General features: G+C 51.7%; 1 protein-coding gene across 3 annotated transcripts in view; it reads left to right on the top strand.

Annotated features, from left to right (window-relative positions):
* Positions 1-24,784, top strand: part of LOC123763141 (leucine zipper putative tumor suppressor 3) — a 281,718-nt gene that overhangs the window by 140,707 nt on the left and 116,227 nt on the right. The gene's annotated exons all lie outside the window — the stretch shown is intronic.

The following is a 24,784-nucleotide window of genomic DNA, read 5'->3' as shown; positions in this document are numbered from 1 at the left end:
TAGTGGACCCCATACCCATCCTGTGAGTGGTAGTGGACCCCATACCCATCCTGTGGGTGCTAGTGGACCCCATACCCATCCTGTGAGTGGTAGTGGACCCCATACCCATCCTGTGAGTGGTAGTGGACCCCATACCCATCCTGTGAGTGGTAGTGGACCCCATACCCATCCTGTGAGTGGTAGTGGACCCCATACTCATCCTGTGAGTGGTAGTGTACCCCATACCCATCCTGTGAGTGGTAGTGGACCCCATACTCATCCTGTGAGTGGTAGTGGACCCCATACTCATCCTGTGGGTGGTAGTGTACCCCATACCCATCCTGTGAGTGGTAGTGGACCCCATACTCATCCTGTGAGTGGTAGTGTACCCCATACCCATCCTGTGAGTGGTAGTGTACCCCATACTCATCCTGTGAGCGGTAGTGGACCCCATACTCATCCTGTGGGTGGTAGTGGACCCCATACCCATCCTGTGGGTGGTAGTGGACCCCATACCCATCCTGTGAGTGGTAGTGGACCCCATACCCATCCTGTGGGTGGTAGTGCACCCCATACCCATCCTGTGAGTGGTAGTGCACCCCATACCCATCCTGTGAGTGGTAGTGGACCCCATACCCATCCTGTGAGTGGTAGTGGACCCCATACCCATCCTGTGAGTGGTAGTGGACCCCATACCCATCCTGTGAGTGGTAGTGGACCCCATACCCATCCTGTGAGTGGTAGTGGACCCCATACCCATCCTGTGAGTGGTAGTCGACCCCATACTCATCCTGTGGGCGGTAGTGGACCCCATACCCATCCTGTGAGCGGTAGTCGACTCCATACTCATCCTGTGGGCGGTAGTGGACCCCATACCCATCCTGTGAGCGGTAGTCGACCCCATACTCATCCTGTGGGCGGTAGTGGACCCCATACCCATCCTGTGAGCGGTAGTCGACCCCATACTCATCCTGTGGGCGGTAGTGGACCCCATACCCATCCTGTGAGCGGTAGTCGACCCCATACTCATCCTGTGGGCGGTAGTGGACCCCATACCCATCCTGTGAGCGGTAGTGGACCCCATACCCATCCTGTGAGTGGTAGTGGACCCCATACCCATCCTGTGAGTGGTAGTGGACCCCATACCCATCCTGTGAGTGGTAGTGGACCCCATACCCATCCTGTGAGTGGTAGTGGACCCCATACCCATCCTGTGAGTGGTAGTGGACCCCATACCCACCCTGTGAGCGGTAGTGGACCCCATACCCATCCTGTGAGCGGTAGTGGACCCCATACCCATCCTGTGAGTGGTAGTGGACCCCATACCCATCCTGTGAGCGGTAGTGGACCCCATACCCATCCTGTGAGCGGTAGTGGACCCCATACCCATCCTGTGAGCGGTAGTGGATCCCGTACCCATCCTGTGAGCGGTAGTGGACCCCATACCCATCCTGTGAGCGGTAGTGGACCAAATACGCATCCTGTGAGTGGTAGTGGACCCCATACCCATCCTGTGAGCGGTAGTGGACCCCATACCCATCCTGTGAGCGGTAGTGGACCCCATACCCATCCTGTGAGCGGTAGTGGACCCCATACCCATCCTGTGAGCGGTAGTGGACCCCATACCCATCCTGTGAGCGGTAGTGGACCCCATACCCATCCTGTGAGCGGTAGTGGACCCCATACCCATCCTGTGAGCAGTAGTGGACCCCATACCCATCCTGTGAGTGGTAGTGGACCCCATACCCATCCTGTGAGCAGTAGTGGACCCCATACCCATCCTGTGATTGGTAGTGGACCCCATACCCATCCTGTGAGCAGTAGTGGACCCCATACCCATCCTGTGAGTGGTAGTGGACCCCATTCCCATCCTGTGAGCAGTAGTGGACCCCATAACCATCCTGTGAGTGGTAGTGGACCCCATCCTCATCCTGTGAGTGGTAGTGGACCCCATACCCATCCTGTGAGCGGTAGTGGACCCCATACCCATCCTGTGAGCAGTAGTGGACCCCATACCCATCCTGTGAGTGGTAGTGGACCCCATACCCACCCTGTGAGCGGTAGTGGACCCCATACCCATCCTGTGAGCGGTAGTGGACCCCATACCCATCCTGTGAGCGGTAGTGGACCCCATACCCATCCTGTGAGCAGTAGTGGACCCCATACCCATCCTGTGAGTGGTAGTGGACCCCATACCCACCCTGTGAGCGGTAGTGGACCCCATACCCATCCTGTGAGTGGTAGTGGACCCCATACCCATCCTGTGAGCAGTAGTGGACCCCATAACCATCCTGTGAGTGGTAGTGGACCCCATCCTCATCCTGTGAGTGGTAGTGGAAAGGTTTGGAGAGGCACATAAAGGGCTCAGGAACCGAACCCCACCAATGTGGTAGTTGCGGTGAATGTGGTCATGGGGAAGATGTCGGCTGTTAGATGTGTTGGTACCTGTAGTTACCTAGCGGGGGGGGGGATGGTGGTACCATTGGTACTGCTGCCAATGGTTGCAGGAAGTTGGGGGGGAGAGGGGGGGGGAGAAGGTTTTCACGAGTTCTTTACAATAGAAGCAGCGTGAAGACCAAGGTTGCGAGATGAAAGGCCAGAAGAAACAATGGATGACATTGTTGCTCCAAGCAAGAATGTCATCCATGACATCCAAGCAAGAATGTCATCCATGACATCCAAGCAACAGCCTGGTGGACCAAGTTATCACAAGTTGGGCCTGGCCTCAGTCCGGGTTCGGGGAGTAGAAGAGCTCCTAGTACCCCCATCCAGGTATGCTCCAGGTATTAAAGTTTATGTACAAGAGGCAAGAAAACACCTGGAGGAACTAGATATGACAAAGTCAAAGGGCATGAAGAATCATGCAGAACCTTGTATGTCACTTATGTCAGACCAACACTGAAGTATGCAGCTTGGAGAAGGTTCCAGAGCTAGAAGGCATGAGTTAAAAGAAAGACTACAGGAACCTCACACCGTTGGAAGAGGGGACACGGGGGGGGGGGGAATAGTACCCAAATGAAGGGGTGATGATAAAAATATAAGGGAAATTGACAAGGTAAACAAGGCATGATTGTTCTAAAGTTAAGGTCGTTCGGAAGGCGGGGCCAGGAGCTTAGCTCAACCCTGTGAGTACATCTAGATGAGTACTCTCTCTCTCTCTCTCTCTCTCTCTCTCTCTCTCTCTCTCTCTCTCTCTCTCTCTCTCTCTCTCTCTCTCTCTCTCTCTCTCTCTCTCTCTCTTATCTCTCTCCCTCTCTCTCTCTCTCTCTCTCTCTCTCTCTCTCTCTCTCTCTCTCTCTCTCTCTCTCTCTCTCTCTCTCTCTCTCTCTCTCTCTCTCTCTCTCTCTCTCTCTTCTCTCTCTCTCTCTCTCTCTCTCTCTCTCTCTCTCTCTCTCTCCTCTCTCTCTCTCTCTCTCTCTCTCTCTCTCTCTCTCTCTCTCTCTCTCCCTCCCTCTCTCTCTCTCTCTCTCTCTCCTCTCTCTCTCTCTCTCTCTCTCTCTCTCTCTCTCTCTCTCTCTCTCTCTCTCTCTCTCTCTCTCTCTCTCTCTCTCTCTCTCTCTCTCTCTCTCTCTCTCTCTCTCTCTCTCTCTCTCTCCCTCCCTCCCTATGGGGGCGCCCCAAGAGTGGGCACAAGCGGGGGCTCGTAGCCCCGCCCCCACGAACCGTTGCTTGTGTAAATCTTACGATACGAGGCGATGAATCGGTGTGTTCATTTCCCCGGGGTTGCCTGCTCATCTGTATGCTGGCGGCGCGGCCGGCCAAGCTCGTGTAATTAGCAATTAACCGACAGACAGTTGAGTTTTTCCTCTATATCCTCGTAACCATGGCCACCGGACCCGAGAGCTAGAGCCTGACACTTCCAAGAGGAAATGTCTAGGAAGCAGGAGATGGAGGAAGGCGTTCGGGGCGTCGAGACCCAGTAAGTAGATGGCGCGCGCGTCCGCCTGCCGACTTGGCGGGAAAAGAATGACACAGCAGAGGGCGCGCCATTAGCATTCAAGAGGAGCGCTCTCGTAGTTTGTATAATGGGTCATGCCGTGCGCCGTGTGGCTACTTAATGCATGAGGCCTCCACACGGAGCGCACCTGGTCAACCACAGTGTCATTCACGGATAACAGGCAACATTTGCACCGTGTCAGATAGCTGGATGTTTGTTGATACAATCATGGTTAAGACGGTGATCCAATTTGTTCTGTTGCCGTCGTCATCACGTGATCACCAGCTGATTAATCGTACCTTGAGGTACACGTACCTTGAGGTGCAGGTACAAGTGAGGTAGAGGTACCCAGTCCGCCTGCCACCGCCGATAACGAAGAGGATAGCGGTATCAACCTGCTATCACGGCATTCGTTACCCAGAGGCAGAGAATTGATTTATTGCAGGTGACGGGCGAGGTGGTGCATCCCTAGTGATGGTATTTGGCCCGTGGACCCCATGTTGTATGGTGATATACCAGGTGGACCCCATGTTGTATGGTGTTATACCAGGTGGACCCCATGTTGTATGGTGATATACCAGGTGGACCCCATGTTGTATGGTGTTATACCAGGTGGACCCCATGTTGTATAGTGATATATGATGCCATCCATTTCTCCTACCTCCTCAGCTGTCACCCAGCCCTCAGCTGTCACCCAGCCCTCAGCTGTCACCCAGCCCTCAGCTGTCAGCCCAGCCCTCAGCTGTCACCCAGCCCTCAGCTGTCAGCCCAGCCCTCAGCTGTCACCCAGCCCTCAGCTGTCACCCAGCCCTCAGCTGTCAGCCCAGCCCTCAGCTGTCAGCCCAGCCCTCAGCTATCACCCAGCCCTCAGCTATCACCCACCCCTCAGCTGTCACCCAGCTCTCAGCTGTCACCCACCCCTCAGCTGTCACCCAGCCCTCAGCTGTCACCCAGCCTATAATGATACCATTATAATGATGGTATGGTTGTATATATGTAAAGATGGTAAGCCCTAGTTAGTGGACACAGCTGCCACCTTTGTGGCACTTGTGGCACTTGCAGCTGTTGTAACACTGTACAAGGAGTGCCAGAGCCCCGCCCCCCCCCTCACTGGGGGCATGACCCCCCATTAGTCAGGTGTAAGGGGGCGAGAACATCCAGGTGTTAATGACACCTCTCCTGCCTGTTACACCTGACTGATTAATAAGGCTACTTGTTTATTAAATAATTAGGCTAATTAACTCTAGATGAGACGAGTCAACAAGATATCAATGGGGGGGGTGGGGGGGGGGACTTTGATAGTGTTAAAAGTACAATGATAATCACTGTAGATTAAAGAAAATTAATTTGTTCTTTAGTTATGATAAATACTGAATGTTAGATGTAACTAATACATGGAGGGGATACATATGACTACTACACACCTGCTGCACACCTGCTGCACCGTTGGGAATGGTAGAAATTCATTCTAGAACCTTCGTCTCAGAATTTAGCTGAGGCAAACACTGAAAGGCAAAAGAATTTATTGAAGATTGTTCTAAAAGCCGAGGCTGAGAATGTTATTCCTAAGAGGATGATCTCAGATCTACAAGTGTGTGCATGAGACTGTTGTGGTTGGCATTACCTTAGACTGCTCTCACGAGGCTGGCGGGGGGCCTGCTGCTTACACACCCCTACCCCCCCTCCCCTCCCCCTCTCCTTGTAGCCACTCATCGAAACTGCTCAGGAACCTGTACATCAGTTAATTGACAATTGAGAGGCGGGACCAAAGAGCCAGAGCTCAACCCCCGCAAGCACAACTAGGTTAGTACCTCCGGCGTCCCTCAGGGTCCTGGCTCCGCCCCTCGTAAATTTACAACCAATCAAACTGCACTAGGCCTGGAGTCTGGCGCCTACAGCCAATGAAAAGCAAGGCCTGGAGGATCGCCTTGTCTAATCACAGCCTCCGCTAGGCCTCCCAAGTAACACCTGGGCCAATCAGCAGTGTTCTAGAGGTGTGGGGTTTCCTCACGACCCAGCCTGGTGGACTGGCTGCGTTTTCCCAGGCTTCCCGTGAGCAGTCGACTTTGGTCCTTCTTGAGGTTATCTTGAGATGATTTCGGGACTTTTTAGTGTCCCCGCGGCCCGGTCCTCGACCAGGCCTCCACCCCCAGCAAGCAGCCCGTGACAGCTGACTAACACCCAGGTACCTATTTATTGCTAGGTAATAGGGGCATCAGGGTGAAAGAAACATTTTACCCATTTGCCTGGCCTCGGGCCGGGCTCGGGGAGTAGAAGAACACCCAGAACACCTCTACAGGTCTACAATCTTGAGTTTAGGTTTACGACATCAAAAATCAGTATATATATATGTACATGATATGTAGATTCACGACACAGTAACAAGGCAGTTAGCACGTAACGAGGTGGTTAATGGGACACAACCACTTCTAGGTCACCAACATAGATGTTGTACCGGTACAGATTACACAGCGAATTCGTTCTTAAGTCCCCGTTTACCCTAGCACACAGCCACACCTTCCTAGCACACAGCCAGCCTAGCACACAGCCACACCTTCCTAGCACACAGCCAGCCTAGCACACAGCCACACCTTCCTAGCACACAGCCAGCCTAGCACACAGCCACACCTTCCTAGCCTATTGGGCCGGCACCCAAGACAATACTCTATGCTCCGTCACAGGGTGCTAGGAGCGGCCACGCTCCTCTTAAGAGCCACTCATACGCTCTATATCCAGCATGATGGGACCCAGGAGCTCTATAACTCTGTGTGGCACAAGAGGCCATGTTTAGCCTGCCAGCCTTCACACTGTGTTTGGTTAATTACTTCATGTAATGCAGGTGGGTGTTTGGAAAGAACTTGCAGCCTTTTAAGCTGTTGCAGGAGACTAATTAGTGTGTAATGCCTTGTAGGGGAGACTTGTTAGTAGTAATTGTGGTAGTTGGTTGCCTGTGTTCCCTGGCGGCCAGTCCACCAAACTGATGCCACCTGACTCTATATGGGCTTATGACTAGCTGTTTGGTTAGGGGAGCAGACGCGACCGGGCCTCGGGGACGCTAAGCCCCGGAAGCACCTCAAGGTAACCTCAAGGTAAGGCAAGGTAGCAGGGAGGTGTTAAGATGACCACAGCCCTCCAAATGTGCTCACTAGAAAGGAGACGAGAGAGACCCCAAATAATATACACGTGGAAAATACTGGAGGGACAGGTCCCAAATCTACACAGTAAAATAACAACGTACTGGAGTGAACGATATGGAAGAAAATGCAGAATAGAACCAGTGAAGAGCAGAGGTGCCATAGGCACAATCAGAGAACACTGTATAAACATCAGAGGTCCGCGGTTGTTCAACACCCTCCCAGCGAGCATGAGAAATATTGCCGGAACAACCGTGGACATCTTCAAGAGAAAACTAGATTGTTTCCTCCAAGGAGTGCCGAACCAACATGGCTGTGGTGGGTATGTGGGCCTGCGAGCCGCTCCAAGCAACAGCCTGGTGGACCAAACTCTCACAAGTCGAGGCCAGGCTTGGGAAGTAGAAGTCGGGGCAGTATTGCTCTATCAGCCGCCATTCATGCTTTGCTTTACCTGGAACATACCTGTAGAGGGTCTCGGGAGTTCTTCTACTCCCCGAGCCCGGCCCGAGGCCAGGCTCGACTTATGATAACTTGGTCCACCAGGCTGCTGTTGTTGCTTGGAGCGGCCCGCAGGCCCACATGCCCACTACAGCCCGGTTGGTCCGGCACTTCTTGCTCACATTTGGACCATGTTCAAATATATGCTTGTGACATGTTGAAAGAGAGAGAGAGAGAGAGAGAGAGAGAGAGAGAGAGAGAGAGAGAGAGAGAGAGAGAGAGACAGACAGACAGACAGAGACAGACAGACAAGACAGATAGATAGATAGATAGATAGACAGACAGACAGACAGACAGAGACAGACAGACAAGACAGATAGATAGATAGATAGATAGACAGACAGACAGACAGACAGACAGACAGACAGACAGACAGACAGACAGACAGAGCTAGCCAGCCAGCCAGCCAGCCAGCCAGCCAGCCAGACAGACAGACAGACCCTCATACACCACCATGAACCCCGTCACTCAAGCCCTGCCTGCCACACACTAGTGTCTGGGTCTAGCCAAACACGTCACTATACGCTATAATATTATATACGAAGCGTCCACTCCCGCCTCAGACCACCTCCTCTTCCTCCTGCTCCGGGAGTCTTCCTTACTCTTCAATTATTATCATCCAGAAATATTAAACAGCCGAGTTTACTCACTGACATTTTAGCCGACAGGTTTAGGACCATTGACAGCCTTCACAAAACACAAAGGAACTGTTATATAAACTTCTTGGTATAATTTTTTGCTCTATAATTCTGGGCTAAATAAATCATAGAGTTAATATGCACGAGGTTATCTTATTATAATTCTGCGACATGTATGTGATTAAAGCGAATCTTTAATTATCGTTAATCTTGTGAAACGTTTTGGTGTTTAAGAGTTTGTTAAGGGGCGTTGTGAGGTTGTTAAGGGGTGTTGTGAGGTTGTTAAGGGGTGTTGTGAGGTTGTTAATGGGGTGTTGTGAGGTTGTTAATGGGGTGTTGTGAGGTTGTTAATGGGGTGTTGTGAGGTTGTTAATGGGTGTTGTGAGGTTGTTAATGGGTGTTGTGAGGTTGTTAATGGGTGTTGTGAGGTTAAGGGGTGTTGTGAGGTTGTTAATGGGGTGTTGTGAGGTTGTTAATGGGGTGTTGTGAGGTTGTTAATGGGGAGTTGTGAGGTTGTTAATGGGGTGTTGTGAGGTTGTTAATGGGTGTTGTGAGGTTGTTAATTGGTGTTGTGAGGTTGTTAATGGGTGTTGTGAGGTTGCTAATGGGTGTTGTGAGGTTGTTAATGGGTGTTGTGAGGTTGTTAATGGGTGTTGTGAGGTTGTTAATGGGGAGTTGTGAGGTTGTTAATGGGTGTTGTGAGGTTGTTAATGGGGAGTTGTGAGGTTGTTAATGGGAGTTGTGAGGTTGTTAATGGGGAGTTGTGAGGTTGTTAATGGGTGTTGTGAGGTTGTTAATGGGGAGTTGTGAGGTTGATAATGGGGTGTTGTGAGGTTGTTAATGGGGAGTTGTGAGGTTGTTAATGGGTGTTGTGAGGTTGTTAATGGGTGTTGTGAGGTTAATGGTAGTTGTGAGGTTGTTAATGGGTGTTGTGAGGTTAATGGGGAGTTGTGAGGTTGTTAATGGGAGTTGTGAGGTTGTTAATGGGGAGTTGTGAGGTTGTTAATGGGTGCTGTGAGGTTGTTAATGGGGAGTTGTGAGGTTGATAATGGGGTGTTGTGAGGTTGTTAATGGGGAGTTGTGAGGTTGTTAATGGGTGTTGTGAGGTTGTTAATGGGTGTTGTGAGGTTAATGGGAGTTGTGAGGTTGTTAATGGGGAGTTGTGAGGTTGTTAATGGGGAGTTGTGAGGTTGTTAATGGGAGTTGTGAGGTTGTTAATGGGGGTTGTGAGGTTGTTAATGGGAGTTGTGAGGTTGTTAATGGGTGTTGTGAGGTTGTTAATGGGGTATAGAGGTTGTTAAGGGGTGTTGTGAGGTTGTTAATGGGGTGTTGTGAGGTTGTTAATGGGTGTTGTGAGGTTGTTAATGGGTGTTGTGAGGTTGTTAATGGGGGTGTTGTGAGGTTGTTAATGGGGGTGTTGTGAGGTTGTTAATGGGTGTTGTGAGGTTGTTAATGGGGCGTTGTGAGGTTGTTAATGGGGGTGTTGTGAGGTTGTTAATGGGGTGTTGTGAGGTTGTTAATGGGGTGTTGTGAGGTTGTTAATGGGGTGTTGTGAGGTTGTTAATGGGGAGTTGTGAGGTTGTTAATGGGGAGTTGTGAGGTTGTTAATGGGGTTTTGTGAGGTTGTTAATGGGGTGTTGTGAGGTTAATGGGGGTGTTGTGAGGTTAATGGTGGTGTTGTGAGGTTGTTAATGGGGAGTTGTGAGGTTGTTAATGGGTGTTGTGAGGTTGTTAAGGGGTGTTGTGAGGTTGTTAATGGGTGTTGTGAGGTTGTTAATGGGGGTGTTGTGAGGTTAATGGGGGTGTTGTGAGGTTGTTAATGGGGTGTTGTGAGGTTGTTAATGGGGTGTTGTGAGGTTGTTAAGGGGTGTTGTGAGGTTGTTAATGGGTGTTGTGAGGTTGTTAAGGGGGTGTTGTGAGGTTGTTAATGGGGAGTTGTGAGGTTGTTAATGGGGAGTTGTGAAGTTAAGGGGTGTTGTGAGGTTGTTAATGGGGTGTTGTGAGGTTGTTAAGGGGTGTTGTGAGGTTGTTAATGGGTGTTGTGAGGTTGTTAATGGGTGTTGTGAGGTTGTTAATGGGTGTTGTGAGGTTGTTAATGGGATGTTGTGAGGTTGTTAATGGGTGTTGTGAGGTTAAGGGGCGTTGTGAGGTTGTTAATGGGTGTTGTGTGGTTGTTAATGGGTGTTGTGAGGTTGTTAATGGGATGTTGTGAGGTTAATGGGTGTTGTGAGGTTAAGGGACGTTGTGAGGTTGTTAATGGGTGTTGTGTGGTTGTTAATGGGGGTGTTGTGAGGTTGTTAATGGGGTGTTGTGAGGTTGTTAATGGGGTGTTGTGAGGTTGTTAATGGGGTGTTGTGAGGTTGTTAATGGGGTGTTGTGAGGTTGTTAATGGGTGTTGTGAGGTTGTTAAGGGGGTGTTGTGAGGTTGTTAATGGGGAGTTGTGAGGTTGTTAATGGGGAGTTGTGAAGTTAAGGGGTGTTGTGAGGTTGTTAATGGGGTGTTGTGAGGTTGTTAAGGGGTGTTGTGAGGTTGTTAATGGGTGTTGTGAGGTTGTTAATGGGTGTTGTGAGGTTGTTAATGGGTGTTGTGAGGTTGTTAATGGGATGTTGTGAGGTTGTTAATGGGTGTTGTGAGGTTAAGGGGCGTTGTGAGGTTGTTAATGGGTGTTGTGTGGTTGTTAATGGGTGTTGTGAGGTTGTTAATGGGATGTTGTGAGGTTGTTAATGGGTGTTGTGAGGTTAAGGGACGTTGTGAGGTTGTTAATGGGTGTTGTGTGGTTGTTAATGGGGGTGTTGTGAGGTTGTTAATGGGGTGTTGTGAGGTTGTTAATGGGGTGTTGTGAGGTTGTTAATGGGGTGTTGTGAGGTTGTTAATGGGGTGTTGTGAGGTTGTTAATGGGTGTTGTGAGGTTGTTAATGGGTGTTGTGAGGTTAAGGGGCGTTGTGAGGTTGTTAATGGGTGTTGTGTGGTTGTTAATGGGGGTGTTGTGAGGTTGTTAATGGGGTGTTGTGAGGTTGTTAATGGGGTGTTGTGAGGTTGTTAATGGGGTGTTGTGAGGTTGTTAATGGGTGTTGTGAGGTTGTTAAGGGGGTGTTGTGAGGTTGTTAATGGGGAGTTGTGAGGTTGTTAATGGGGAGTTGTGAAGTTGTTAAGGGGTGTTGTGAGGTTGTTAATGGGGTGTTGTGAGGTTGTTAATGGGTGTTGTGAGGTTAAGGGGCGTTGTGAGGTTGTTAATGGGTGTTGTGTGGTTGTTAATGGGGGTGTTGTGAGGTTGTTAATGGGATGTTGTGAGGTTGTTAATGGGGTGTTGTGAGGTTGTTAATGGGGTGTTGTGAGGTTGTTAATGGGTGTTGTGAGGTTGTTAATGGGTGTTGTGAGGTTGTTAATGGGTGTTGTGAGGTTGTTAATGGGTGTTGTGAGGTTGTTAAGGTTAAGTGGTAGACAGTATATCATACACCAGTGGTAGACCTACCTTGAGGTGCTTCCGGGGCTTAGTGTCCCCGCGGCCCGGTCGTCGACCAGGCCTCCTGGTTGCTGGACTGGTCAACCAGGCTGTTGGACGCGGCAGCTCGCAGCCTGACGTATGAGTCACAGCCTGGTTGATCTGGTATCCTTTGGAGGTGCTTATCCAGTTCTCTCTTGAACACTGTGAGGGGTCGGCCAGTTATGTCCCTTATGTGTACCCTTATGTTGTTATGCCCCTTAGGTGAACATGTTAGACAATGTCTTAGAGCCAATAGATGTCATTTTGAACATGTAACTTATAAACTAAATGATAAATCTAAATTATATTTCAAATAGCCTAGTGATTTTCTTTCGCATCGGGACAAGACTTTTTGGGACACCCTGTATATACCTTTGACTAGTCACTGGTCCTTTACGATGCATTAGCGTTATGTACCACACTGTACGTGAAGGGAGAACGTAGAGATTTATTTGATGTATAACGATTGTATTCCATTCTCGGATTGGTTGATTGTATGGAAGTGCAGCTAATTCGTGTCTGTTGGTGATTAAGGTGCGTTCGTTATGGGCTCTGGGTTAGTAAAGTAGGGCGTTTATAACGAAGAAAACCTCTAATGTCTTACGAGTTCGCAGTTGTTAAAATGGGGGTTTGGCCGTCCGCCGCGCGATTGGAAATATGAGTGAAAGATCAACAATTTAGGCTTCGCGTTGATGCACTGTCCAGAGATGTTGATGTGATCAGTGGGAGGGTGGTTTGTTGGTGCTGGTGGTGGCTTTGGCTTCATTGTTATCTCTGTCTGTCTGTCTGTCTGTCTGTCTGTCTGTCTGTCTGTCTGTCTGTCTGTCTGTCTGTCTGTCTCTCTCTATGTCTGTCTGTCTGTCTGTCTGTCTGTCTGTCTGTCTGTCTCTATGTCTGTCTCTATGTCTGTCTGTCTGTCTGTCTGTCTGTCTGTCTCTGTCTGTCTCTGTCTGTCTCTGTCTGTCTCTGTCTGTCTGTCTGTCTGTCTGTCTGTCTGTCTGTCTGTCTGTCTGTCTGTCTGTCTCTCTCTCTCTCTCTCTCTCTCTCTCTCTCTCTCTCTCTCTCTCTCTCTCTCTCTCTCTCTCTCTCTCTCTCTCTCTCTCTCTCTCTCTCTCTCTCTCCCTCTCCCTCTCCCTCTCCCTCTCCCTCCCTCCCTCCCCTGTTATTTGGCCTTATGGTGTTCCATTGTTCATGGTGTACCGTGACTATTGATGGTGTTCACAACACGTTCACCGCAGCAGCCAGACTCCTTCACTATCCTCACATAAGTGTTTGCATTAGACTACATTGTACCATAACTATTTACAATGACTCCCCTCCCGTGGCGGGGACACAATGAGTTATCCATCATCAAATATCTTCCCTCATTATAGTGATAATGAAGCTAGCGATTGAGTTCAAATCTTTCTAAAGTACTTTGTGAAACTTTATTTTGATCTATTATATTATAATTTTGCAATAACCTGCACTTATATATATATATATATATATATATATATATATATATATATATATATATATATATATATATATATATATATATATATATATACATACATGTTCCATTGAAGATGCTTCATATTCTGTGTTAATTATTTTCTTGAGGGCTTCTATCCCTCTGACTAGTGTTTTTGCATCTTGGTTTAATTGGAGGTAAACTAAAAGAATAATTAACTGTAGTATATTAGATTAATTATAAATTTACACAACGTTTCGAACCTACATGGTTTATTCTCAAGTGATGGGACTGTATGTTCTTTATCTCGTGGTGGGTAGAGTGTTCTCACTCTCGTGGTGGGTAGAGTGTTCTCACTCTCATGGTGGGTAGAGTGTTGTTACTCTCATGGTGGGTAGAGTGTTCTCACTCTCATGGTGGGTAGAGTGTTCTTACTCTCATGGTGGGTAGAGTGTTGTTACTCTCATGGTGGGTAGAGTGTTCTCACTCTCATGGTGGGTAGTGTGTTCTCACTCTCATGGTGGGTAGAGTGTTCTCACTCTCATGGTGGGTAGAGTGTTGTTACTCTCATGGTGGGTAGAGTGTTCTCACTCTCATGGTGGGTAGAGTGTTCTCACTCTCATGGTGAGTAGAGTGTTCTCACTCTCATGGTGGGTAGTGTTCTCACTCTCATGGTGGGTAGTGTGTTCTCACTCTCATGGTGGGTAGAGTGTTCTCACTCTCATGGTGAGTAGAGTGTTCTCACTCTCATGGTGGGTAGAGTGTTCTCACTCTCATGGTGGGTAGAGTGTTCTCACTCTCATGGTGGGTAGTGTGTTCTTACTCTCATGGTGGGTAGAGTGTTCTCACTCTCATGGTGGGTAGTGTGTTCTTACTCTCATGGTGGGTAGAGTGTTCTCACTCTCATGGTGGGTAGAGTGTTCTCACTCTCATGGTGGGTAGTGTGTTCTTACTCTCATGGTGGGTAGAGTGTTCTCACTCTCATGGTGGGTAGAGTGTTCTCACTCATGGTGGGTAGAGTGTTCTCACTCTCATGGTGGGTAGAGTATTCTTACTCTCATGGTGGGTAGAGTGTTCTCACTCATGGTGGGTAGAGTGTTCTCACTCTCATGATGGGTAGAGTGTTCTCACTCTCATGGTGGGTAGAATGTTCTCACTCTTATGGTGGGTAGAAAGTTCTCACTCTCATGGTGGGTAGAGTGTTCTCACTCTTATGGTGGGTAGAGTGTTCTCACTCTCATGGTGGGTAGAGTGTTCTCACTCTCATGGTGGGTAGAGTGTTCTCACTCATGGTGGGTAGAGTGTTCTCACTCATGGTGGGTAGTGTGTTCTCACTCATGGTGGGTAGAGTGTTCTCACTCTCATGGTGGGTAGAGTGTTCTCACTCTCATGGTGGGTAGAGTGTTCTCACTCATGGTGGGTAGAGTGTTCTCACTCATGGTGGGTAGAGTGTTCTCACTCTCATGGTGGGTAGAGTGTTCTCACTCATGGTGGGTAGAGTGTTCTCACTCATGGTGGGTAGTGTGTTCTTACTCTCATGGTGGGTAGAGTGTTCTCACTCATGGTGGGTAGAGTGTTCTCACTCTAATGGTGGGTAGAGTGTTCTCACTCTCATGGTGGGTAGAGTGTTCTCACTCATGGTGGGTAGAGTGTTCTCACTCATGGTGGGTAGTGTGTTCTTACTCTCATGGTGGGTAGAGTGTTCTCACTCATGGTGGGTAGAGTGTTCTCACTCTAATGGTGGGTAGAATGAATAGTTACGTTATTTGGGTATTTATGTCGGGTTGTTCGGCTTGTATGTGAATTGCTTCAAGAATTTGTAATCTTCTTGAGTTTTGTCCTGAATCCTGAGTTTTGTCTATTATACAAGTATTTTGATTCAACATTTCTCTTGTTAGGGTGAGTCCCTAACACCACCCCTCCAGATAAGCGTGTTGAACAGTCTCGGGCCTCTGATGTTGATAGTTCTCTCTTGAACACTGTGAGGGGCCGGCCAGTTATGTCCCTTATGTGTAGTGGAAGCGTGTTGAACAGTCTCGGGCCTCTGATGTTGATAGTTCTCTCTTGAACACTGTGAGGGGCCGGCCAGTTATGTCCCTCATGTGTAGTGGAAGCGTGTTGAACAGTCTCGGGCCTCTGATGTTGATAGTTCTCTCTTGAACACTGTGAGGGGTCGGCCAGTTATGTCCCTTATGTGTAGTGGAAGCGTGTTGAACAGTCTCGGGCCTCTGATGTTGATAGTTCTCTCTTGAACACTGTGAGGGGTCGGCCAGTTATGCCCCTTATGTGTAGTGGAAGCGTGTTGAACAGTCTCGGGCCTCTGATGTTGATAGTTCTCTCTTGAACACTGTGAAGGGTCGGCCAGTTATGCCCCTTATGTGTAGTGGAAGCGTGTTGAACAGTCTCGGGCCTCTGATGTTGATAGTTCTCTCTTGAACACTGTGAGGGGTCGGCCAGTTATGTCCCTTATGTGTAATGGAAGCGTGTTGAACAGTCTCGGGCCTCTGATGTTGATAGAGTTCTCTCTCAGAGTACCTGTTGCACCTCTGCTTTTCAACGGGGGTATTCTGCACATCCTGCCATGCCTTCTGGTCTCATGTGATGTTATTTCTGTGTGCAGGTTTGGGACCAGCCCCTCTAATATTTTCCACATGTACATTATTATGTATCTCTCTCGCCTACTCTCAAGGGAGTACAGATTTAGGCTCTTTAGTCGGTCCCAATAGTTTAGATGTTTTACTGAGTGGATTCTAGCAGTAAAGGATCTCTGCACGCTCTCCAGGTCAGCAATTTCTCCAGCTTTGAAAGGGGCTGTCATTGTGCAGCAGTACTCCACTCTAGAGAGCACTAGCGTCTTGAAGAGTATCATCATCGGTATAGCATCTCTAGTGTGAAAAGTTCTTGTTATCCAACCTGTCATTTTTCTTGCAGTTGTGACGGCTACTTTATTGTGTTCTTTAAAGGTAAGGTCTTCCGACATGAGTACACCCAGATCCTTTACATTGCCTTTTTGTTCCATGTTATGATTTGACGGAGTTTTGTACGTGGTTTCTGTTTTTATATTTTCATTTTTTCTATAACGCATGAGCTGGAACTTATCTTCGTTAAACACCATATTATTTTCTGTAGCCCATAGAAAGACCTGATCTACATCTGACTGGAGGTTTGCCGTGTCCTCTATGTTGCCTACTCTCATGAAGATCCTAGTGTCATCTGCAAAGGATGATACAGTGCTATAGATTGTGTTCTTGTCTATGTCCGATATGAGGATGAGAAAAAGTACTGGAGCAAGCACAGTACCCTGGGGGACTGTACTGGAGCAAGCACAGTACCCTGGGGGACTGAGTACTGGAGCAAGCACAGTACCCTGGGGGGACTGAATAATGGAGCAAGCATAGTATCCTGGGGGACTGAGCATTGGAGCCAGCACAGTACCCTGGGGGACTGAGCACTGGAGCAAGCACAATACCCTGAGGGACTGAGTACTGGAGCAAGCACAGTACCCTGGGGGACTGAGTACTGGAGCAAGCACAGTACCCTGGGGGACTGAGTACTGGAGCAAGCACAGTACCCTGGGGGACTGAGTACTGGAGCAAGCACAGTATCCTGGGGGACTGAGCACTGGAGCAAGCACAGTACCCTGAGGGACTGAGCACTGGAGCAAGCACAGTACCCTGAGGGACTGAGCACTGGAGCAAGCACAGTACCCTGAGGGACTGAGCACTGGAGCAAGCACAGTACCCTGAGGGACTGAGCACTGGAGCAAGCACAGTACCCTGAGGGACTGAGCACTGGAGCAAGCACAGTACCCTGGGGGGACTGAGCACTGGAGCAAGCACAGTACCCTGGGGGGACTGATCACTGGAGCAAGCACAGTACCCTGGGGGACTGAGCCACTGGAGCAAGCACAGTACCCTGGGGGACTGAGCACTGGAGCAAGCACAGTACCCTGGGGGACTGAGCACTGGAGCAAGCACAGTATCGTGAGGGACTGTACTGGAGCAAGCACAGTACCCTGGGGGGACTGAGCACTGGAGCAAGCACAGTACCCTGGGGGACTGAGCACTGGAGCAAGCACAGTACCCTGGGGGGGACTGAGCACTGGAGCAAGCACAGTACCCTGGGGGACTGAGCACTGGAGCAAGCACAGTACCCTGGGAGACTGAGCACTGGAGCAAGCACAGTACCCTGGGGGGACTGAGCACTGGAGCAAGCACAGTACCCTGGGGGACTGAGCACTGGAGCAAGCACAGTACCCTGGGGGACTGAGCACTGGAGCAAGCACAGTATCGTGAGGGACTGTACTGGAGCAAGCACAGTACCCTGGGGGGACTGAGCACTGGAGCAAGCACAGTACCCTGGGGGACTGAGCACTGGAGCAAGCACAGTACCCTGGGGGAACTGAGCACTGGAGCAAGCACAGTACCCTGGGGGACTGAGCACTGGAGCTAGCACAGTACCCTGGGGGAGTGAGCACTGGAGCAAGCACAGTACCCTGGGGGACTGAGCACTGGAGCAAGCACAGTACCCTGGGGGACTGAGCACTGGAGCAAGCACAGTACCCTAGGGGACTGAGCTGGTCACGGTTGATGGACCGGGCCGCAGGCTGTGGTATAAACGTGGGGCTGCGAGCAGCCGCGTCCAAACAGCCTAGTTGACCAGTCCAGCAACCAGGGGGCCTGGTCGACGACCGGGCCGCGGGCACGCTAAGCCCCGAGACCCACTCCAGGTAACCACAAGGTGAGGCAGTCGTCTCAAGGCTCGAGTTGAACAGCCTGGCTTTGGAGGAGCTTGTCTTGAACCACGGCCAAGAACCGTCAGGTCCAGGCGCGTGGAGCAGGGGGGGGGGGGGTGAGGGGGGAAGTGTTGTGGGGGGGGGTTGTTGAGGGGGGGGGGGGGAGGTGTTGTGGGGGGGGGGGGTTGTTGAGGGGGGGGAGGGGGACTGGTTCTGAGTGGCCGACATAATTTATGTGGAATTACTGTTCATTCATTGTCGACTTTGAGATCCCCAACCTACCCCCCCCCCCTTTACGGAAAGTTGTGGGTGGTGGTGGGCCAGGGGGTGGGCCAGGGGGTAGGCCAGGGGGTGGGCCAGGGGGTGGGCCAGGTGGTGGGCCAGGGGGTGGGCCAGGGGGTGGGCCAGGTGGTGGGCCAGGGTGGGCCAGGGGGTGGGCCAGGTGGTTGGTCAGGGGGTGGGAAAGGAGGAGGGAGGTAGTGGGCCAGGGGGTGGGCCAGGGGGTGGGCCAGGGGTGGGCCAGGGGTGGGCCAGGGGGTGGGCCAGGGGGTGGGCCAGGAGGTGGGCCAGGGGGTGGGCCAGGGTGGGCCAGGGGGTGGGCCAGGGGTGGGCCAGGGGGTGGGCCAGGGGTGGGCCAGGGGGTGGGCCAGGGGTGGGCCAGGGGTGGGCCAGGGGGTGGGCCAGGGTGGGCCAGGGGGTGGGCCAGGGGGTGGGCCAGGGGTGGGCCAGGGGTGGGCCAGGAGGTGGGCCAGGGTGGGCCAGGGGGTGGGCCAGGGGTGGGCCAGGGTGGGCCAGGGGGTGGGCCAGGGGTGGGTCAGGGGTGGGCCAGGGGTGGGCCAGGGGGTGGGCCAGGAGGTGGGCCAGGGGGTGGGCCAGGGGTGGGCCAGGGGGTGGGCCAGGGGTGGGCCAGGGGTGGGCCAGGGGGTGGGCCAGGGGGTGGGCCAGGAGGTGGGCCAGGGGGTGGGCCAGGAGGTGGGCCAGGGGGTGGGCCAGGGTGGGCCACTGACCAGTGATAACCATTACTAAATCTTGGTAATTATTAGTTTATTAACGACCCAGATTTATGACTCAATTTGACTTGGATGGTAGAGGCCGAGGTGGGGGGGGGGGTGCAGGGGGCTGGGGGGGTGCTGGGGGCTGGGGGGTGCTGGGAGCTGGGGATTCCTGGGAGGGTGGGGGGCGGTCTGCGCCCCCAACCCCCTCCCAACTCCGCTATAAATCTTGTTAAGATTGTAATTATTCGCAGGTCATGCAGAGGGAGAGGGGGGGAGAGAGGAGGGAGAGGGGGAGAGAGGGGAGAGAGAGAGGAGGGAGAGGGGGAGAGAGGGGGAAGAGAGAGGAGGGAGAGGGGGAGAGAGGGGGGGGGGGTGGTCTTCAAGCTGCCAAGTCCCCCCTCCCCCCAGCCCCCCCCACCCCTCTCCCCCTGGAGGTCAGCAACGCTCCAAATTACAGAGGCGATACTGTTATGTGTCTTCATTCATTCATTCCCGGTGGCCGGCGGCCTGCCAGCGGTGTCCACCTGTGTCACCTGTGTTTACCTCACTCTCTCACCTCTCTCCCTCACTCTCTTTTCCCCCTCTCCCTCACTCTCTCCCCTCTCTCCCTCACTCTCTCCCCTCTCCCTCACTCTTCCCCTTCTCCCTCACTCTCTCCCCTCTCTCCCTCACTCTCTCCCCTCTCTCCCTCACTCTCTCCCCTCTCTCCCTCACTCTCCCTCACTCTCCCCCTTCTCCCTCACTCTCTCCCCTCTCTCACTCACTCTCTCCCCTCTCCCTCACTCTTCCCCTTCTCCCTCACTCTCTCACTCACTCTCCCTTACTCTCTCCCTCACTCTCTCCCCTCTCTCCCTCACTCTCTCCCCTCTCTCCCTCACTCTCTCCCCTCTCTCCCTCACTCTCTCCCCTCTCTCCCTCACTCTCTCCCTCACTCTCACTCACTCTCCCTCACTCTCCCCTTCTCCCTCACTCTCTCCCCTCTCTCACTCACTCTCTCCCCTCTCCCTCACTCTCTCCCCTCTCCCTCCCTACCTCCTCATCCTACAAGGAGGGGGAACCCTCCATGACTCATTCCCAGCTAAAGACTGGCGTTAACAGCCCAACCATCACAAGGGATAGTTACGCCGGCCTCCTTAACGATGCCCGGAGCCTTGAGGAGGTGGGTACACGTGTACTGCTCTGACGAGGTCATTTGAGGCGGTGTTTACTGTTAGGGTCGCTCGGTACTGTGCTGGGGGACTGTGACGACTGTGACCGCTCAGTGTGTCGTGATCACTGAGCACAGTCCTCGTCAGCACAGTACACCGTTGCTTAAAGTTGTGCTCAGCTTACAGCTTGTCTCACAGCTGGTCTTACAGCTGCGCTCACAGTTGCTCTCACAGCTGGTTTCACAGCTGCTCTCACAGCTGCTCTCACAGCTGCCCACACAGCTGCTCCCACAGCTGCCCACACAGCTGCACACACAGCTTGCCACACAGCTGCTCCCGATCTGTACACCAGTTGATTGACAGTTGAGAGGCGGGACCAAAGAGCCAAAGCTCAACCCCCGCAAGCACAATTAGGTGAGTACAGCTGCCCACACAGCTGCCCACACAGCTGCACACACAGCTGGCCACACAGCTGCCCTCACAGCTGCCCACACAGCTGCACACACAGCTGCCCACACAGCTGCACACACAGCTGCACACACAGCTGCACACACAGCTGCTCCCACAGCTGCACACACAGCTGCCCACACAGCTGCCCACACAGCTGCCCACACAGCTGCACACACAGCTGCCCACACAGCTGGCCACACAGCTGCCCACACAGCTGCCCACACAGCTGGCCACACAGCTGCCCACACAGCTGGCCACACAGCTGGCCACACAGCTGCCCACACAGCTGCCCACACAGCTGCCCACACAGCTGCCCACAGAGCTGCCCACACAGCTGCCCACACTGCTGCCCACACAGCTGCCCACACAGCTGGCCACACAGCTGCCCACACAGCTGGCCACACAGCTGCCCACACAGCTGCCCACACAGGTGCACACACACAGCTGCCCACACAGCTGCACACACAGCTGCACACACAGCTGCCCACACAGCTACACACACAGCTGCCCACACAGCTGCACACATAGCTGCTCCCACAGCTGCCCACACAGCTACACACACAGCTGCCCACACAGCTGCACACATAGCTGCTCCCACAGCTGCCCACACAGCTGCTCACACAGCTGCCCACACAGCTGCCCACACAGCTGCACACACAGCTGCCCTCACAGTTGCCCTCACAGCTGCCCACACAGCTGCCCACACAGCTGCCCACACAGCTGGCGACACAGCTGGCCACACAGCTGGCCACACAGCTGCCCACACAGCTGGCCACACAGCTGGCCACACAGCTGCCCACACAGCTGCACACACAGCTGGCCACACAGCTGCACACACAGCTGCCCACACAGCTGCCCACACAGCTGCACACACAGCTGCCCACACAGCTGCACACACAGCTGCACACACAGCTGCCCACACAGCTGCCCACACAGCTGCCCACACAGCTGCACACTCAGCTGCACACACAGCTGCCCACACAGCTGCCCACACAGCTGCCCACACAGCTGCACACTCAGCTGCACACACAGCTGCACACACAGCTGCCCACACAGCTGCACACACAGCTGCACATACAGCTGCCCACACAGCTGCCCACACAGCTGCCCACACAGCTGCACACACAGCTGCCCACACAGCTGCACATACAGCTGCCCACACAGCTGCACACACAGCTGCCCACACAGCTGCACACACAGCTGCCCACACAGCTGCACACACAGCTGCCCACACAGCTGCCCACACAGCTGCACACACAGCTGCCCACACAGCTGCCCACACAGCTGCACACACAGCTGCCCACACAGCTGCACACACAGCTGCCCACACAGCTGCCCACACAGCTGCACACACAGCTGCACACACAGCTGCACACACAGCTGCACACACAGCTGCGGGTTCAGGAAGGACGTGTCTTGTGACAGGTAAATTGCTGATGTTTTTCTTACGCAGCAAAATGCCTCAGTAACATAATATTAATAAACCCAGCGCCTAATACTTACTATAATTGAAGTGTGTGGACACTCACCTGCTGGTGCCTGCAAGGTCGAGCTCTCGCTCTTGGGACCCCGCTTTTCTAACCCGTTGGTTGTTTAATGCAGTGACTCCTGGCTTATGTCTCTATCATTCTCGTTTTTAAAGTTATGGATGGTGTTAGGCTCTACAACCTGCTAATTTAGGTCATTTCATTTACTCACTTCAAGCACGTTAAAGGAAAACTTTCTAACATCTCTATGACACATCTGAGTCTCAAGCTTCCATCCGTGCATCCTTGTTCTGTTGTTATTGTCAATCCCTCTAAGTATTTTATACGTCTGTATCATGTCTCCTCCTCTCCCTCCTCCTCCTTTCTAACGTGGTCAGGTTTAGTTCCATCAGTCTGTCTTCGTACCTCATCCCTCGCAGCTCTGGGACGAGTCTTGTTGCAAACTTCTGCACCTTTTTGGGCTTCCTTATGTGTTTTTTAAGGTGGGGCTTCAATGATGGGTCGGCATACTCTAAGACTGGCCTCACATATTGCTGAAATATAGGGAATACAGAGAACATATACGGCACGCATAGACGAGATAAAACACCTAAATTATTGGGATCGTCTCAAAGCTCTCCAAATGTACTCACTAGAAAGGAGACGAGAGAGATACCAAATAATATACACCTGGAAAATACTGGAGGGACAGGTCCCAAATCTACACAGTAAAATAACAACGTACTGGAGTGAACGATATGGAAGAAAATGCAGAATAAACCAGTGAAGAGCAGAGGTGCCATAGGCACAATCAGAGAACACTGTATAAACATCAGAGGTCCGCGGTTGTTCAACGTCCTCCCAGCGAGCATAAGAAATATTGCCGGAACAACCGTGGACATCTTCAAGAGGAAACTAGATTGTTTCCTCCAAGGAGTGTCGGACCAACCGGGCTGTGGTGGGTATGTGGGCCTGCGGGCCGCTCCAAGCAACAGCCTGGTGGATCAAACTCACAAGTCAAGCCTGGCCTCGGGCCGGGCTTGGGGAGTAGAAGAACTCCCAGAACCCCATCAACCAGGTATCAACCAGGTATCAACCAGATGTGTGTGTGTGTGTGTTCTCACCTAGTTGTGCTTGCAGAGGGTGGTTGAGTTTTGGCTCTTTGGTCCCGCCTCTCAACCGTCAATCAACTGGTGTACAGGTTCCTGAGCCTACTGGGCTCTATCATATCTACACTTGAAACTGTGTATGGAGTCAGCCTCCACCACATCACTGCCTAATGCATTCCATCTGTTAACTACTCTGACACTGAAAAAGTTCCTTCTAACGTCTCTGTGGCTCATGTGGGTACTCAGTTTCCACCTGTGTCCCCTTGTTCGCGTACCACCCGTGTTGAATAGTTTATCCTTGTTTACCCGGTCGATTCCTCTGGGGATTTTGTAGGTTGTGATCGTTTCTCCCCTGTTAACTACTCTGACACTGAAAAAGTTCTCTCTAACAGCCTTTCACACACACACACACACACACACACACACACACACACACACACACACACACACACACACACACACACACACACACAGGAAGGAAGTTTTTTTAGCGTGAGAGTAGTGGAAAAATGGAATGCACTTGGGGAACAGGTTGTGGAAGCAAACTCTATTCATACTTTTAAAATTAGGTATAATAGGGAAATGGGACAGGAGTCATTGCTGTAAACCGATGGCTGGAAAGGCGGGATCCTGCAAGCACAAATAGGTGAGTACACACACGCGCGCGCGCGCCCACGTGTGTGTGTGCGTGAATAACAGTTTAAGTTCTTCGGGGTTCATGCTATGAACCAGGCACAGCACCCACAGCAGTTAACTACTGGACCTCTATATAACACCCCATCACAGTTGTTACGCCTCTAATCACCTCGTACAGATAGACTCCCCTCTCGCTAAACCTTTAAAATCTATCAACCGTAAACTCTCACTAAATGATTGTATTCATATCTAATTGTTCTCTATTGTATCGTTTATAAGAATATGTCTCATCAACACAAATTTAGGATGAGACTGATATATCTTAAGTCTTATTTAGGTGATATGTCACTCTTGATCCTGTGGAGGCTCCTGTGTATCATCCTAGGGAGGGTTAGCACTATTATACATCTGCTGTAGTGACACCTGTCTCCTGCTGTAGTGACACCTGTCTCCTCCTGTAGTGACACCTGTCTCCTGCTGTAGTGACACCTGTCTCCTCCTGTAGTGACACCTGTCTCCTGCTGTAGTGACACCTGTCTCCTGCTGTAGTGACACCTGTCTCCTGCTGTAGTGACACCTGTCTCCTGCTGTAGTGACACCTGTCTCCTGCTGTAGTGACACCTGTCTCCTGCTGTAGTGACACCTGTCTCCTGCTGTAGTGACACCTGTCTCCTGCTGTAGTGACACCTGTCTCCTGCTGTAGTGACACCTGTCTCCTCCTGTAGTGACACCTGTCTCCTCCTGTAGTGACACCTGTCTCCTCCTGTAGTGACACCTGTCTCCTGCTGTAGTGACACCTGTCTCCTGCTGTAGTGACACCTGTCTCCTCCTGTAGTGACACCTGTCTCCTGCTGTAGTGACACCTGTCTCCTGCTGTAGTGACACCTGTCTCCTACTGTAGTGACACCTGTCTCCTCCTGTAGTGACACCTGTCTCCTGCTGTAGTGACACCTGTCTCCTCCTGTAGTGACATCTGTCTCCTGCTGTAGTGACATTGTCTCCTGCTGTAGTGACACCTGTCTCCTGCTGTAGTGACATTGTCTCCTGCTGTAGTGACACCTGTCTCCTGCTGTAGTGACATTGTCTCCTGCTGTAGTGACACCTGTCTCCTGCTGTAG

Source organism: Procambarus clarkii, chromosome 49, assembly GCF_040958095.1.
Source record: "Procambarus clarkii isolate CNS0578487 chromosome 49, FALCON_Pclarkii_2.0, whole genome shotgun sequence".
NCBI lineage: Eukaryota > Metazoa > Arthropoda > Malacostraca > Decapoda > Cambaridae > Procambarus > Procambarus clarkii.
Note: the sequence above shows the minus strand (reverse complement) of the source record. Positions and strands in the feature narration are given on the sequence as shown.